The sequence below is a fragment of the Opisthocomus hoazin genome, chromosome 1 (assembly GCF_030867145.1).
Source record: "Opisthocomus hoazin isolate bOpiHoa1 chromosome 1, bOpiHoa1.hap1, whole genome shotgun sequence".
Lineage (NCBI taxonomy): Eukaryota > Metazoa > Chordata > Aves > Opisthocomiformes > Opisthocomidae > Opisthocomus > Opisthocomus hoazin.
Window position 1 is genome coordinate 55,930,446 of NC_134414.1, and position 18,573 is coordinate 55,949,018.

Below are 18,573 nucleotides of genomic sequence, written 5' to 3' on the forward strand. Positions count from 1 at the left end.
GCCAGGCTCACAGAATCACAGAATCACAGAATGGTAGGGGTTGGAGGGGACCTCTGTGGGTCATCTAGTCCAACCCCCCCTTCTGAGCAGGGTCACCTGCAGTAGGCTGTAGAGGATCTTGTCCAGGTGGGTCTTGAATATCTCCAGAGAAGGAGACTCTACCACCTCCCTGGGCAGCCTGTTCCAGTGCTCCGTCACCCTCAGAGGGAAGAAATTCCTCCTCGTGTTCAGATGGAACTTCCTGTGCTTCAGTTTGTGCCCGTTGCCCCTTGTCCTGTCACTGGGCACTACTGAAAAGAGCTTGGCCCCATCCTCCTGACACCCACCCTGAAGATATTTGTAAGTATATATTAGGTCCCCTCGCAGCCTTCTCTTCTTCAGGCTGAACAAGCCCAACTCCCTCAGCCTCTCCTCGTAGGGGAGGTGTTCCAGTCCCCTCACCATCCTTGTAGCCCTCCGCTGGACTCTCTCCAGTAGCTCTTCGTCTTCTTTGAACTGGGGAGCCCAGAACTGGACACAGTACTCCAGATGAGGCCTCACTAGGAGGGCAGTGTAGAGGGGAAGGAGAACCTCCCTCGACCTGCTGGCCACACTCCTCCTAATGCACCCCAGAATGCCATTGGCCTTCTTGGCAGCCAGGGCACACTGCTGGCTCATGGTTAACCTGTTGTCCACCAGGACACCCAGGTCCCTCTCCACAGAGCTGCTCTCCAGCACATCCACCCCAAGCCTGTACTGGTGCATGGGGTTGTTCCTCCCTAGGTGCAGGACCTTGCATTTGCCTTTGTTGAACCTCATCAGGTTCCTCTCTGCCCAACTTTCCAGCCTATCCAGGTCACGCTGAATGGCAGCACAGCCTGACAGGCCTGTAGTTCCCAGGATACTCCTTCTTGTAGATGGGTGTTACACTGGCGATCCTCTAGTCGTCTGGGACCTGCCCTGTTAGCCAGGACCGCTGATGGATGGTGGAAAGTGTCTTGGTCAGCTCCTTCATTAGTTCCCTCAGTACTGTCGGGTGGATCCCATCCGGCCCCATAGACTTGTAAGTGTCCAGGTGGCATAACAGGTCATTAACTCCTTCCTCATGGATTACAGGCGGTTTATTTTGCTCTCCATCCGTGTCTTCCGGCAGTGGCGGCTTACTACCCTGGGAATAACCAGTCTGACTATTAAAGACTGAGACAAAGAAGGCATGAAGTACCTCAGCCTTCTCCTCATTCTTGGTGGCAGTGTCTCCCCACATCCAGTAAAGGATGGGCATTCTTTTTGCTCTCTTTTTGTTGTTAATGTATTTGTAAAAACATTTTTTGTTGACTCTTACAACAGTGGCCAGAAGGAGTTCTAGCTGGTCTTTTGCGTTCCTGATTTCCTCTCCATATGACCTAACGAGCCCCCTTTACTCCACTGGAGTTGCCTTCCCTTTATTCCATAAGTGGTAAGCGCTCCTTTTTTTCCTGAGTCTCAGAAAAAGCTCCTTGTTCAGCCAGGCCGGTTGTCTTCCCTGACAGTTCGTCTTGTGGCACATGGGGACAGCCTGCTCCTGTGCTTTTAAGACTTCCTTCTTGAAGAATATCCAGCCTGCCTCGACCCCTTTGCCCTTCAGGACTCTCTCCCAGGGGACTCTCTCAGTCAACGTCCTGAACAAGCCAGACTCTGCTCTCTAGAAATCCATGGTGGTAGTTTTGCTGACCTCCATCTTAACTTCACTTTGAACCGAGAACTCTGTCATTTCATGGTCGCTAAGCCCAAGATGGCCTCCGACCACCACATCTTCCACCAGTCCTTCTCTGTTAGTAAACAACAGGTCAAGCGAGGCACCTCCCCTGGTAGGCTCGCTTACCAGCTGCGTCAGGAAGTTATCATCTTCCACACACTCCAGGAACCTCCTGGACTGTTTCCTCTCTGCTGTGCTGTATTTCCAGCAGTATCTGGTAAGTTGAAGTCCCCCAAGAGAACAAGGGCTATCAATTGTGAGACTTCTGCCAGCCTCTTATAGAAAACTTCATCTGCCTCTTCATCCTGGTTGAGTGGTCTGTAACAGACCCCGAGCAGCATGTCTGCTTTGTTGGCTTTCCCCCTTATCTTTACCCATAAGCATTTGACCTTATCATCGCAATCGTTGGGCTCTATACAATCGAAACAGTCCCCAACATACCGAACTACCCCACCTCCTCTCTTTCCTCACCTATCCCTTCTGAAGGTCTTATAGGCATGCATTGCAGCACTCCAGTCGTGACAGTAGTCCTGCCATGTTTCTGTGACCAAGATCCTGGAAGATCAGCCTGGACTTATAGTCACTGAAATCAAGACTACCTTAAGTTTATAGGTCTTCAACCAGTTCTTCCTTCTTTGTTTTTGTGAGTGATGGCCCACGTTAGTAATCGTAGTTACTAAATAGTAAAAAATGTCTTTTTCATCAGAAATAATCTCTTTCCTTTTCCCTATTTTTTAGTCCCATACTTACTTTTATATGCCTTAAGAGAAATGTAAAAGCCTTTTACAGGCATCTCCTGCATAATGTTTTGCATTGGTATCACTGTATGTCCAGAACTTGTTCAATAAATTTTTTCTCTGACTCTGACTTCTTGTTCAGATCTGTAATCACTGTGTATAGAACAAGGAATAAAATATTAAAAAATACTATAAAACCACCACTGTACAAACAGTTCTATTGGTATGATGTGGAAGACCTTTTTACAAACAGCTAACCTGTCTCTGGATTTTCTTGCTTTAGCAGTTTCTCCCTCATTATTTGTCTGCCTAGAATCACTGAAATGCTAGATTTTTGCTCATTATAACTGATTGTTCTAACTGGACAGAGATTCACAAAAACAGAGAAAAGAAGAACAGCTTATAGCTCTTTCTCATATCTGTAAAACTTTATCAGAAAACATCAACACATAAAAAAACTTGTTTCTGTTGCTAAATTAATTTTCATCATTACAAATGAACAGGATTTCCAACAAAAGGGATGGTATAATATAACCCTTATGTAAGCATATTTGTTTAATTGTCCTGTGTGATTATAGCTACAACCATTTGAGTTTTGGAAGCAGATGTTGTCTAGATATGCCCTTGCTGAGCAAGGATGCACCTACTTCACAAGAGTCAAAAAAATGTCCTTTTGTCAGAAAGACTTACTCTGCTTCAGGTTGGTTAAAACAAAGTGGAGAAACCATATGAACAGTACAAGCTGAAGCATTATGTCCTAAGGCACTACAAAGCATTTTGTTAGAGCATCTCTTCTCTCCAGCCTTTATCTGGAGGATTCAGTCAAGGATTTTGCACTGGTTTTCACATGTATTCCCAAATCAATTAAATTCCACTGCAGGTATGCTCTTTGATCTTAGACAAAAAGTAAGGCAATGCAGACGTGCAGTGGTTGCTGCTGGTCAAGGGATAGGTAAGTTTACTTTGTACAATCACAGGAATGAAGAGAATCAAAGTATTTTTGTAGACAGAATCATAGAATCACTGAATCACAGAATGGTTGATTTTGAAAGAGACCTCTGGAGGTCATCTGGTCCAACACCCCTGCTGAAGTAGGGCTACCTAGACCCAGTAGCCCAGGAACATGTCCAGACAGCTTTTGAAATAATGGATATAATAATAATAGATAATGGAACTAAAGCAGAAAATTAGTTTTTACTTGCAAGGGATCAAATGATCAAACAGTGGCTAAATCTACCAAATAGCACCGAGAGACAACAAGAAAAATGGTAAGGAAACTGCTCATAAAGCATATATCTTTCTCTAGAAACATGATCTTTAAAATTTATCAGCTCTTTTATTCCTTTATTAACCATGTCTCTAATATTATAAATTTGTGTGTGGCATTAGCTCATCTTGCAGGGTCCACTTCTGTTAACACAAAGTACACAAATAACTCACTTTAAGGCTTGACTCAGAAGCCATAAAGAAAGCTATAATTTTTGTTTGAATATTAGTATCATAAACAAATTTCACGAAGTTTAGAGTTTCATGCAACTCATACTTAATTAGCATATCATTACAGATAATCCATTTTACATTAAGAAATCCAATTTTTTATTCTTTGCTCCTGGCAAAATGTTTAAATTATATTCTCCAGTTTACAATTCTGCCAATGGAATTTCAGCAAGCAAGTAAAAATGTGGCCTCTAAACCATAAACTATCGCCTCTCTAAATTAAGGGTTCTTTAGTCCAAATTTCAAATTTGAAAGGCTTAAAAAAAAAGACAGAATTAGTTAATATTGGAAAGCATCTTCTATACTCTGATAATTTCAGTGTAGAAGATGTTGAACTATTTTTGCTAAAAGCAGGCAAAAGTGTGTTCTACAGGAGATGCCATGATAATTTCAGACATCAACAGTTATACTTGACTAGAAAATACGAAAGAACTATAGATTAAAGTATTAAGCAGTGCAATACTGGTAATTCAAATGTGGGTGAATAAGCATGAATAGGTGAAAGTAAGTTACATGTAGATCTGTGTGTGCATGTATGTTTGTTCCAGTGCTTGTGTCTTTGTGTGCATAATACAGTACCACAATACTATTTAATGTTGCTCACAACATATCTGTGATTAAATAATTTATACTGTTCATTTTGCACCCATGAAATTGGATTTATGTTATGCTGCAAACAAAACTATTGTCCTTCACATTAAAAGCTATCTGACCATGACCTTGATTCAACAAAGCATTTAGATTTTTATTTCAGTCTCACTTAAAATTACAGACATCGTATACTTATTTACATGCTTTACTGAACTGAGATTTATTTATAAATCCTAAATTCCAACACTTCAGTGTGTGATTATACCTACACTCTAAGCAGATTTCATATCTAGAAGTAAACATTGATAGGTTGCTATCAAGTGGCAATAGATAAGGTAGACTCAGATGTTTTGTTGTAATTACTAGTATTGAGTATATTAAAAAAAAGAAAAAAATTATATTAAAAATAATAGCAGAAAAATAATGGAGGCTAAGTCTTCTAATAATGTTTGAGCACATAAAGTCAATAACTTGATTAATCTCGTTCTGTTCAGTTTAATAAGTGTTATTTATTACCTGGTTTTAGTATCAGAAGATATATAGCAAAAAGTTTTGATAGAAACAAATCATTAATTAAAAGTTTATTTTCTGGAAAAAATCTTCATGGTGATCAGCACTGTAAAGTGAAACTTGCAGAGACCAAGGCAATCCAAAATATATAAAAAAATGAAGGTTTTTCTTTGATACTGGTTTAAAACTCTAGGATAGAAATTCAGATCAATCCATCCAGGTCTGACAGAGGCCCTGAGGGAATCTACTGTCTTAACCAATCTTTTTTTTTTTTTTTACTTCTATGATATGGGAATGTCTTGATGCATAATACTTTAAAAAATAAAGACACACAGGAAAACTACCAGGAAACCCAAATTGTAAAGTTTTAGCTTTGGCTTAATACACTGAAGACTTTAGTCTGATATCCAATTCATTTATTTTCAATGCCAGGTGAAGGGAAAAATAGAATGAGTCTCAATAAATATGCCTGAAGGATCTATTTCATATGTCTGCGGTAGGAAGGTTCCTAGGACATAGACATTTCCAGTCTTAAGGTACCTGCTGGGATATTTTTTTTTCTATGTAGCTGTGTTCATAGGTAAAAAGAAAACAGTAAGGAAGAAACAAATGGGTTTGACTATAGTATTAACAGATCCCTCCGCAAAAAAAAAAAAAAAAAACTAAATAAAAAAGTCAAATTAAACATGACAGCTAATATAGTAATTGATCAAAACGTCAACCTTCGTATTTGATTGAAAAAAATCCCACAAAATAACCAAACTTGAAGAGCTTTTACGTCTAACCTGCTGGAAGACAAACCACTATGATTTAGATGCAGTGCAACAAAAATCTTGCAGGTAAAGCTAGTATTTGGGGAAGTAACAATCCACATAATTGTTGTAACTGCAGCTCCACAGGGGAGAATTGTGCTTAGAAAACTCTTATACTATCTGTCTTTCTCAATGCCAGGTATTGATACTGCCTCATGACAAGATGTGTACTGAATCAGATACAACAAAATTTGTCTGACTGTCATCTTTGATTAATATGTATTAATATGGTACACAATTTTATCTTTTAGCTTGCATGATAAATAAAAGAAAATAAAAGCTGTTAAAACTGAAAATTAGCATGTTATTAGGTAGTAGCACTTCTTATCAAGGAAAGAAAAGGAACACAAACATAGGAAGAAAAAAAAATCTAGGAAAAAAATTACTGTATTCCTGAATGATTAAGTGAATATTTAAGCACTGTTTTCCTCTAAAATATGAAAACAATTTCAGACCAAATGCATTTATATGTTATTCTTAATAGAATCATAACAACCATATTTTAGCTGCATGTAACCAAACCATATCCATTGCTATATTCCATTTTCTCAGTAAGCACAGTATTTCTACACTTAAAAACCCTTCCATTGCCTGTATACAATGTTAAAACTCATAAATACTTATTTATGTATTTTTGAAGCATTCTTCTGTGCTGGAAAAAATGCTTCTTAATGTCAAATTGAATGTCTGTTGTATGTCTACAAACAGATGGTTGTAACTGGATTCAACAACACAGATGTTATATTCCAGAAAAAACTCTAAGGGAAAAAGACATGAACATTGTTGTGTAAGAACCCATATAAGAACGCAGACCTCTTGGGTCACTCTCTAACCATGAGGCAGAGTTTATATAAATCAGTATGAGTTACTTCTTTGTAGAATGAAATTAAAATGCCCAATAATTTTGCATAAATGAGTGCCAGACATTTAGTTATATACAAGTTTTGATACTGGTAGCCAATACTATCTCTCTCAGAATGCATGAGCTCGACATCTCAATAAATAAGATTCTCTAAGCTTAAAATGAACATTGCACTTAAAATGGCTATCAGACCTCCTGTATAAAAGCAGGTAACTATTCTAAGAATAATGTTTCCCTGTCTGCGCTTTTTTAGCATATTTGAAGGTAGAAAGAAACGAAGACTGGAAATACAGTGTAAAAGAAACAATGTTCTCCATCATTTATGTTGGAACTGGTATATTTGCAAAAGGAGTCAAAAGGACAGCAAGACAACTAGTTTACAATATAGTAGTTATACTAGCAAGATGCAAACTTTTGATACTGACTTTCTGTTACCTGGTATATCTATAAATTAAAAAAAAAATGAAGGGAGAAAAGGTGAACAATCCTAAAATAGCACAGACAGAATACCCTATTCCCACTCAAAAATATCCACAGAAGAACATCTGCCAACTAATCACTGTGTTTTCACTGTGTTTTACGTATGTGTACAGGTCCCAAACTAATGAAATAGTTTCCTTAAATCATAATTGCATGCAGATAGCCTTCTGCATTATTTTCTGTCTCCACTTTTCTTCAAATTGTCTTAAAATCTTCTCAAAAATTAGAATATTGTCTTTTCAGTAAGGTGTACCTGTCTATAGAATAACTAAACCACATTTTCAGATACAAATATGCTAAATACTGAAATCTTAGTTCCTTGATTTCTAGACATCTTTGATATGAGACAAGAAGTATGTGTTCTTTCTCAGGATATATCAAAGCCCAAGGAAAAAAAGGCTGTGAGATTGCTTCCAGGCTGCTATTGTATAAAATTCTGTAGTTTGAAGGTCATGTTTCTGGAACCAGTATCAAAAGGAACTGTTTTCAGTTTGTTTGCTATGCCTTTGGCTCAGAATGAGATATTTGTGAAAGGGTTATTCAGTTTGTACAAAAAACCCATGGTGTCTCTGCAGAAGCACAAGTAAAGAAAAATAAAATGACCATAGAGAGCAACAAAAAATGTTTTATATTCTCTTGAGAGCCTTAAGAAAAATAGATCATTAAAGTTAGGAGTGATGCAACCAATTTATTAAAGAAATTTAAGGAAGTTGGTTGTTTCAATTGCTTAAATCACAGTTCCTATATAAGAGTCAGATTAAGTGTTTACATGCAAAAATAAAATCTTATCTTCATGTGGAGTTTACTTCATAGGACAAACAGAAAACCATTTTTTTTAAGGGACATAAACCTTCCAAAAAATATCAAGATAAAAATGAGAGTAGAAAAACAAATTTATTTTAATTTTCTCAGAATTGAAATTTGTTTAATTTACTTTCCCTTAAATCAGTAATTTAAATTTAATTTAAACATAAGATAGCTTTCAGGAATGTGACTATTATTGTGCTAAAGAACTCAAACACAATAAAATTCTGGCACTAAGCTACATTTTGTCAAAGCTTTATGAAGCAAATAAAATGTCTTCACATGAAGTATTTCTGTTCTTTTACAGTATATAAATAAACACAATTGCCCCCTACAGCAGTTTGCATTATACTTCCATTATTTTATTAGTAGCAGAGATTTTTTAGTTCAGTGTAGTACAAATGTCCATCTAGTAAACCAGTCTGAAGAGCATAAGAACAGTAGTGTAACAGCCTTTCCAAAAAAACTGAATATAAAAATTTAATTACATTAAGCATGATGCTAAGTTTCTGATTTAATCCTGTAAAATATGGACATTCTAAATTATTTTTTCTTAAAAAAATACTTCTAACAAGATTTCTTTTACAAGAGAAACTCAGCATCAGAATGTATTTCTTCCATGACATATCTTCATGAAATTTCCAACCTTTTCTAAAGTGATATAATTTTGGAGTTTTTGCAGGGGTATTTAATGGTAAATTACTTGAAGGTATATGTTAGTAGATAAATATCGAGATTGCCTTATTTGCTAATGTATCCTGCCAATAGTAGGTCATAAAGAGTATATAAAGTTATGAAAATATAATTATATGGTTTGCATGCAAAGGTGGTTTCATTTGCATCTCCTAGACAATTGTAATATTCTTGCATTACAAAGGATTCTGCTTACTTGGGTTTTTTTATTTTTGTTTGATTTCATGTACTTCATTTACATTGTTATGAAGATCAAAGATGTCTTGAATAATATTGTCAAAGTATTTATCATGTTATGTTTGTCATGTTATATTAGTTTAACATCTCAGATGCTGTGGTTGAGATTTAAATAAAAGTCTTTATTTATTTATTATGCTTTGGTTCATTTTACCAGTATTTTCTTTTCTGACTTTGACTCAACAGAATTTTTGCCCTCCCCTTCCATTTTTCCCTTCCACTCTTCTCCCCTCTATTTTACCCATTTTTTTCCTGTTGACAAAGACAATTCCTGCTAACGCTTATGTGTGGACAATTTCTTTTATTATCAAACTGAAGAATTATGCTATATGTTATACAACAAAACAGGTCTTTGGATCTATAATAACTACACTTCAGTTTGGTAGAGCTGCATCAACAATATTTCAAATACATGTCTGTAGGCTTCTTAAAATCTTGCAGACTGCTATGATGTGATGTTGAAGAGCCTTGTGTGTTTCAGTATATCTGAGAAGCAAGTGATCCTTTACTGCAACCTTGATTACTGTCTGGAAAATCTACCCAGCTGAGAGCAGTGAATGGAAGACTAGCTTTTGGAATTTGTTGTGAGGAAAAAGAGATAAAATAAGACCACTTCTGCAATAAAATTGAAACAGGATGGAGGAAAATTCTTTGAATTTTTTTGCTTAATTTTTGAAGTCTTTAAATTAGCTAGTGGCTTGTTTTGAGTGTCACCATTTAAAGTCCTCCTTCTGTGATATTCAGGCTACTGTGATTTTAGAAGAATCAGACTTATACCTAAATTGAAGTACAGATGGGATTTTCCTGTCTTAATTATACAGTAGATATTGCAATTGAGCTAACTACCTTAAGGTGTCTTTTAAGTCCATTGGAGAGGTCATGATCACAGAATCATGGAATGGCTGAGGTTGGAAGGGACCTCTGAAGGTCATCGGGTCCAACCACCCTGCTCAAGCAGGGCCATCTAGAGTTAGTTGCCCACGACTCTTTTCAGATGGCTTCACAACCTCCCTGGGCAACCTGTACATGTATAAAGGTTTGGAGAAACTGTATTATGCCTAAGACATCCGTTGAACCCAGCAGATATGAATCAGGATTTGTGGGAAACACTTGACTCAGAACAAGGAGATATGAAATGATATTCTACGATGTTTCAAATGGCGCTAAGCACCATGTATATAGGTAACTCAGTCAAAGCCCAGGTTGAGCTCAAGATGAGGATCAGTCATAGAAACATGGCCAGCCTCCAGCAGCTGCTACTTTAACAGCTACTCCAGAAGAACACAGATTTCTCATAAATCTTCTGCCCAGTCTGTCTTGGATAACCCAGACATCTCAAGTAGCGCTACTGGTTTGATTCAAATGCTCAGACACAATCAAATTTTTTTTCCATTTGAGTTTCTGTAGGATATCTGATACTGGATAAGCAGATTTGACATGGTATCTATGAGAATACCTAGGGAAGGATTTATCTTGAGCATAAACTGGCTTCCAGGCTGAATGCCCAAAAGCCTCCTAAGTTGCCAGAGTTGAGTATGTGTGGTAGAATTAATCAAGCCCATGGCAAATGCAGATAGTATAGTAAAAGTTTTTCTTAAACAGATGTATCATAGTACAGCAAAAGGTTTTCTTAAACAGATGTATCACAGAAAATATTTATAGGTCATTTCAGCAGCCTTCTAGATTCTGTTGGCAGAAGTTAATGATAAATTAAAGCACTGCTGCTAGGTGAGGTGTGATGTATGTTCAAGATTACATAGCATTACTAGACAGAAAACAGGATTTGCAGGAATCTTGTATTTTTTCTGGTTAGCAGCTAGAGGTTTGTTACACAAGAGCCAGGACTTGACCCAAACTGTTTAAAACAAGGTAACAGTGTGCTAAAACTAATTAGTCTATCCCCAAATTTGTGGTCGTAACAGTCTGAACAGCCCCCGACACAGACTAGGTGACTAACACTAAACTTGTGCCCACCCAGTGTGGACACTCAGGGATTAGGACACAGGTGTGAACTGAGAAGCAAAGATATTTGGCTGTACAAACACACACTTTAATATACTGGCTCCAGAGTCCTTCAAGCTGTGCCATATATAATAATACTGTTCAGTATACTACCATACTACTAATAAGCTGAAAAAGCCAGGGCAAGAACCTGAACACTGACACTGGTGTGATTTTGACTGGGGCCAAATTTGAGTGTAGAAGATGCAAGCAAAGCTATACCAGCTGATGAAACAATAGTCTCTAACATGTTAAAATGCGTTTCTATGCACAGATCTCCCACAAAATTGCCCTTGTGGCAGCTTAATAATTTTAAGTATGGCCAGTACAGCAATGTATGTAAGGGAAAGTCTCCAATTGTCCATTCACAAGATGTATTTATCATTTTCATCTTTGACATTTTGATATATTGTTCCATTTATTTAAAACCAAAAATGTTATACTGCTTCATCACACAATACTACTTAGTGGTACCTGAAGACCTAAGCCTTGTACATGTATTTGCAGCTGTTACAGTAGCACAGCTGGAAGACCTTGATTTCTCTGAACAATTTTTACAGCTTTAACCCTTTCCTTCCTTTTGCAAGTCAGCAACTTGTTTACATTAAGAAGAGGCCAAGGCTGCTCATTAGAAGCACTGAGTTATGCAAAAGACTGAATGATAAGCATCTTAAGCACAATATGAAGATTGTACGTTGTCTTCTGACAGGTCCCCAAACATATATTGTCAACAAACCATACAGAACATTTGAGTGAAGTATTTTAGCATAGATGTAATACCAGAAGCTTTTTAAGTGAGTTTGTGTTAGGTTAAGTGATAAGAAGCTCATCTGCACACAAAAATGAAGGCACTGAGAAAAAATGGCAAGAGTAGTAATGGAACCAGGGGAGTCTTGGTCAGCTCTGTGTGTGTGTGTGTGTCTGTGTCTATGTGTGAGTGTGAGTGAGACACCCTTGCTACAGCCGCAGCGATTCATATGGCGAGGTACCAGCAAGTGGGGAGACTGGGATCCAGGGGCAGCTACTAGGCAGAGTGAGTGTCCGAGCGCAGGTGCTAGAGCAATCCACCTTTTACGTATGTGTAGGCATATATTCTTAGTAGTGGACCTCTATTCTGCTTTGCCAGAGAGGGGAACAAAATGAGGACATTGGTACTGTCTGTGTTCATGTGAGTGTGTGTTTGTCTGTGAACATAGAATCATAGGTTGGAATAAACCTCTGAGATCAACAAGTCTGACCATCCACCCAACACCATCATGCCCACTAAACCATATACTGAAGTGCCACATCTACACGTTTTTTAAACACCTCCAGGGATGGGGACTCCACCACCTCCCCAGGCAGCCTGTTCCAATGCCTGACTGCTCTTTCAGTAAAAAATTTCTTCCTAATATCTAATCTAAACCTCCCCTGATGCAACTTGAGGCCATTACCTCTCATCCTATCACTAGTTACTTGAAGACACCAACACCTGCCTCACTACAACCTCCTTTCAGGTAGTTGTAGAGAGCAATATGGTGTCTCCTCAGCCTCCTCTTCTCCAGACTAAACAGGCCCAGATACCGCAGACAATCCTCGTAAGACTTGTGCTCTACACCCCTCACCAGCCTTGTTGCCCTTCTCTGGACACACTCCAGCAACTCATAGTCTTTTTCGTATTGAGGGGCCCAAAACTGAACACAGTACTCCAGGTGCGGCTTCACCAGTGCCAAGTACAGGGACATGATCACTTCCCTAATCCTGCTGGTCACACTATTCGTGATACAAGCCAGGATACCGTTGGCCTTCTTGGTCACCTGGGCACACTGCTGGCTTGTGTTCAGCTGGCTGTTAACCAACATCTCAAGGTCCTTTTCCGCTGGATATCTTTCCAGCCACTCTTCCCCAAGCCTGTAGTGTTACATGGGGTTTTTGTGACCCAAGTGCAGGACCCCGCATTTGGCCTTGTTGGAAATCATACAATTGACCTCCGCCCATCAATCCAGCCAGTCCATATCCCTCTGCAGAGCCTCCCTACCCTCAAGCAGATTGACACTCCCGCCCAGCTTGGTGTCATCTGCAAAGTCACTGAGGGAGCACTCAATCCCCTCATCCAGATCATTGATAAAGATGTTAAACAAGACTAGACCCAAAACGGAGCCCTGGGGAACACCACTTGTGACTGGCTGCCAACTGGATTTAACTCCATTCATTACCACTCTCTGCACTTGGCCATTCAGCCAGTTCGTTATCCAGAGAAAAGTACATCCATCCTAAACATGGGCAGCTAGTTTCTCCAGGAGGATACTGTGGGGAACAGTGTCAAAGGCTTTGCTAATATCCAGGTATATGATGTCCACAGCCTTATCTTCATCCACTAGGCAGGTCACCTGGTCCTAGAAGGAGATATGGTTGGTCAAGCAGCACCTGCCTTTCATGAACCCATGCTGGCTGGGCATGATCACCTTCACATGCCCGGTGAGCACACTTAGGATGAATTGCTCCAAAATCTTGCCCGGCACAGACATCAGGCTGACAGGCCTGTAGTTCCCGGGATCCTCCTTCCAGCCCTTCTTGTGGATGGGTGTTACATTGGCAAGCCTCCAGTCATCTGGGACCTCCCCTGTTAGCCACAAATGCAGGCACATGATGGAGAGTGGCTTGGCCAGTTCCTCTGCCAGTTCCTTCAGCACTCTTGGGTGGATCCCATCCACCCCATAGATTTGCAAGTGTCCAGGTGGCATAGCAGGTCATTGACTGCTTCCTCCTGGATTATGGGAGGTTTGTTCCGCACTCCTTCCCTATCTTCCAGCACTGGGGGCTCACTGTCCTGGGAATAAGTAGTCTGACTATTAAAGACTGAGGCAAAGAAGGCATTAAGTACCTCGGCCTTTTCCTCATCCTTGTTGTCAATATTCTCCCTCGCATCCAATAAGGGATGGAGACTCTTGTTGGTTCTCTTTTTGTTGTTGATGTATTTGTCAAAGCATTTTTTGTTGTCCCTTACAACAGTGGCTAGCCTGAGTTCTAGCTGGGCTTTTGCCTTTCTAATTTCCTCTCTGCATGACCTAACAAGACCCCTGTACTCCTCTGGAGTCGCCAGTCAACCAATTGAGATCTCCTCCTGAGATCTGTGTGGCTTGCCGTGTATGTAGATATACACATATACATATATATATGCACTTATATGTGTGTATGTTTGTATATGTAGTATACCTATCATGAACTGCTTTTTCATACACAGTCTCAGTGATGGACAGATTGGTGGACCTGGGATATACCTGGACCCTAAAGAAAGTGACATGGGTGGAGGAATCTTCTAGGTTCCCAAGCTCATATGGTTGGGTAAGCACAACAGTAGGAAAAGGGAAGTGTTAGGCATTTGGGAAGTAAGATGGAGTATTTTTGTTTATCCAACTACTACATTATTTCCTCATGACTAAATGCTTGCAGAGCAAGCCCCTCAGAAGAAGCAGGCTTTACATGATACTTGGAACATGAAGTAAGAGTAACATATGATGGATTATAAATTAAATTAATCAAAGGAAAAATTATTTTAAAAATTTGCAAATAATTTAAAAGCTAGTATTCTATAAACAGGAACTTCTTTTCAGGTCATACACACGTCACTCTAAAAATACTGGAATTGTGTAACAGATATTTTATTGTTGATGCATTTCAATTTTAGCTTTGTTCTTTGCATATCCTTCAAATACTATCCGTATTTTAGAATATTTTATGAACAGCTGAGGAGCTATCTCTTCAGTTGCAATGATTGACCACTTTACGTATCTATCATGCTATACATAACAGTTCATAAATCTGTGTGCAGATGGAGATAGGTTCCTGCGGACAGTGTTGCTGTCCCTTCCTCTGAGTGAAAAACAGTTTAAGACACTTCCTTAACATTTCCATTTCCAACTGACTACATGAAAGGGTGAAATAGCCTCCTCTGAAAATGCCTTGCAGCACATGCCTTGTCTAAGAGTATACATATACAATCTTTGAACTGTGAGCCCCGCCAGTAATTTCATTCTTAAACTACATCAGACATCTCCTTCAGTTTATTACTATTTATGGATCTTATTCTGAGGCACTTAATCCCTAACATAATTACAATGACCACCTACTGACTCTGGAGCGAAATGGTCCTTTTCTATCAGCTAAGAGTGAATGTAGTTCATTCCTGAAGTAGTTCAAATGGGTAATTTAAAACAAAATTATTTAAAATTAGGTTCTAAAAAGAACCATTTGCTAATTAAAATCTCCTGCAGTATGCACACTGACCTAAATGAATCTCCTACTGCAGTATATATTTCATACAAACAAATCATGCCTAAGCTATGTTTACAATATAGTTAAAAAGACAACTTTTTCTGAGCTGTAAATAAATCAAATGGCAGTAATATTAAGTAAAATCAAAATTTGAACTCTAACATTTGAGAGCATGTCTTTATTGAAATCCTTTCAATTTTTATTTTTGCTTTCCCATTTGTTTTACGTAGTTTCTCATCACTTCTGTTTCAACAGAATCCTTACTAAATACTAGGTATCAAGTTTGAACATACAGGACACATTTTCTAATTTGAAGAATACATTATTAACATGTGTGTTATCACATTGACAAAGATATAGAAATATTAAATATCTTAACAATTCTGACACTGTCATTATTGATGTTATTAACTTAAAATTTAAGAACTGTTACATATATAGAAAACTAATTTTAATACCAGAACTACTTGTTAAAAATCCTTTAAATCAGAGATAATACACGCTAACATCTTACAGAGAAAAGCCTCTGCATTCCCGCAGATTCCTAATTATATTCCCTGTGACTGTTTTTCAGATCTACATCTATGTTTCTGAAATGTTTCTGGAAGACAAAAAAAACATAACTGAAAACTTTTCAGAAGAGTTTTCAAGTCCAAAACATAACAGATATTTAGTATATATTGGAACATGCATGGTCTGAAAAGTATGAATTCTGCCAGAATCAACAGGAATATTATCAATTGTAAAGGGGGTTTAGTTTTCAAACGTCAAGTCATTTGTTTGTAATGCTCTTAAATATTAAGTATGCCTAATAAGATTTTACTGATATTGGTACATAATGTAGTAGCTCAGTCTGCTTTCTTTTTAGTGATGAAAAGAAACTCCCTTCAGCATTTTGATATTTGCATGACTTAAGGTCAAGACTTTAATTATGTGCTCATGTTTATTGATCATTTAACAACAGCCAAAAATATTTTGTAGTTCTGATCGAGGCAGGAAGTCCCATTTTATTTATGGATGAATCTTTAAAAAAATGTTATTTAACTTTGCTGTCATCTTCAGGTGATTTAATTGAATGACTGTGCTTTTGGATGATTCAGAAGTATCTTTGTATTTTCTTAGAAACAAAAGTAATTTTTAATCTTAGAAACATTGCTGGATTTCTTTGTATCATCAGCTCTAGTTTCATTATAATCATAGGTTTAATATCCTATTGGTGGTAACTAGGATTTTTTTTTTCCTTTTCAAATTATAGTTTGCCTTTCAGAAATTATTGCTCTAGTTACTGAATCATACAAAGTCATATCTCCACTTTACCCTGAAAACATAAATTTTCTTCCTTATAGGCAGTATATCTTGGCTTTTTGAAAAAATGCTATAACGGCAGTCACTGTCATGTTGATTAAATCAATTATAAGTATACAAATAATATGTAGATGTGACCTTGAATCATGATGGCTTTATCTGATTTATTTCAGTTTGTATTAGACCAACAGTCAAATATACTACATCCTAGACAGAGATTTGTGATTAATATATGTGATCAAACTATGCTTTAATACCAAAACTTGTAGGTGTATGAGGTGATCATAATTGCAAGTTCTTCCGTGTGGCATTACAGCTTTCCTAAAAGTAAATTTTAAATGTATCATTTTACACTTTTTTAATGATTGAAATAATTTGTGCAAAAGTCATAAAGTAAACTTAAAATCTTTGTATTCTGAAAATGGCAGCTAAAGGTAATGAATGGTTATTTAAGGTCTCAAATACACAGATCAGATCTTGACCTCATGCATAATTTATTTTGGGGTAAAGGAAATGTCTTATGAAAAATATTCTCATTAATCCCTGTTTCTAATTTTCTCTTTGTGCTGTCTATGCAAATTCAGGTGTTGCTTTGCACTCTATCAAAATCCTCCAGACTTGAAGCAATACTTTTAACACATATTTAATATAGAAAAGTTTTTTAATTTAAACTTCCTCTTTGGCTTTGTGTTATCAGGTCAGGAAGACAAGACCAAAAATGTCTCTTTTTATTTCTGCCATACATTTCTGAAATACTGGTTCTGCAAACACCTCACAGGAAGTTAAGTTCTGCTTATGTGATGAAGTCTTTCTCAGTTTATTCTTCCAGATAGAGTGCCTGTTTTTTAAATAGTCTGTACTTCGAAATTTTCAGATTCTTTTACGAGGTTCTGGCTACTTGCTATGTTGCTTCAATGTCTTGCAAACAATGCTCTGACAAACTTTATGAGAAAGTTCCTAGATGTGGCAGATATTTGCTCTCAATAAATCTATTAGTGAACCTTTTCAGAATGTTTTCTTTTATGCCATTGTCTTGTCTAAACTACAAGAGGAAAAACAGAGTATAGAAATATGTTTTCACAGGGAAAAAAAGCCCAAGAAACTTTAAGAGTGTTTTGTGTTTCAGATGTGCAGTTCTGAGTACTTTTTGTGAACATAAGAACACATTTTGAGTTGTCAACTTATTGTTTGTTTTTTTTAGAATACTTTTGCTTAAGTTCTACATCAAAGATGAAGGTTATTCAAATATTGAAGTTATTCATGATCACTGCTTATTACAATATCTATGATACTCCAGGGGAACCTGGAAGTACCTCATACACTTGTTGACTTCAAATCTGAATGGAGTCTTAATCTCTTTTCTGGCACTAGCACTGTAATCTGATGTCTATTGCTGGAAATATTTGTAATTTTATGAAGAAATTATCCAAAGTTCTGCTCATCTGGATCCACCTGAAAGATCAGGACCTTAAAACCGATGCCCTTACTGAGCAAGCATTGCCTTTTGTTATCAAGTTTAGTATAAATCCCTGTAGTTTGAACTTCTGGATTTACCTAAGATAATATACACAACAACAAAATAGCATATTGTCATAATAAAAATAACAAATACTATGAAATTTCAAGGAAATGGACTCTTTCTGGGGCATGAGATTATTCAGTACAAAGTCTAACACTATGATAATGTTTAAAGGGTTGTTTCAGCATTGCTAAAAATGAGTTTAAAACATTTACACTCTTATACTAGGCTTCTTCCTGGACTTATCCTCTATTTCCTGGTGTTTAGGGCTTAATTTTAGCCTCTAAAAGTGACAACAAAAGCACATGGATATTTTTATGCGGGTTTTTTTTCACTTCTTTTTTTTACTGGGGGGAGGGGGTGGATTCAAGCAATGGATTTCAGTCAACTCTATGCCCTTAAGAATCTTTTACATTCCTTTGTTTATTTTCTTTCTTTTCTTTTCCTTTCCCTCCTATTAACACTTCAAAGTTCTCATTTTAATTATTTTAGAATAAAAAAGGACAATATGTTTTTGTTGTGATTTATTCATCACATTCAGTAATATTTAAGCTTTT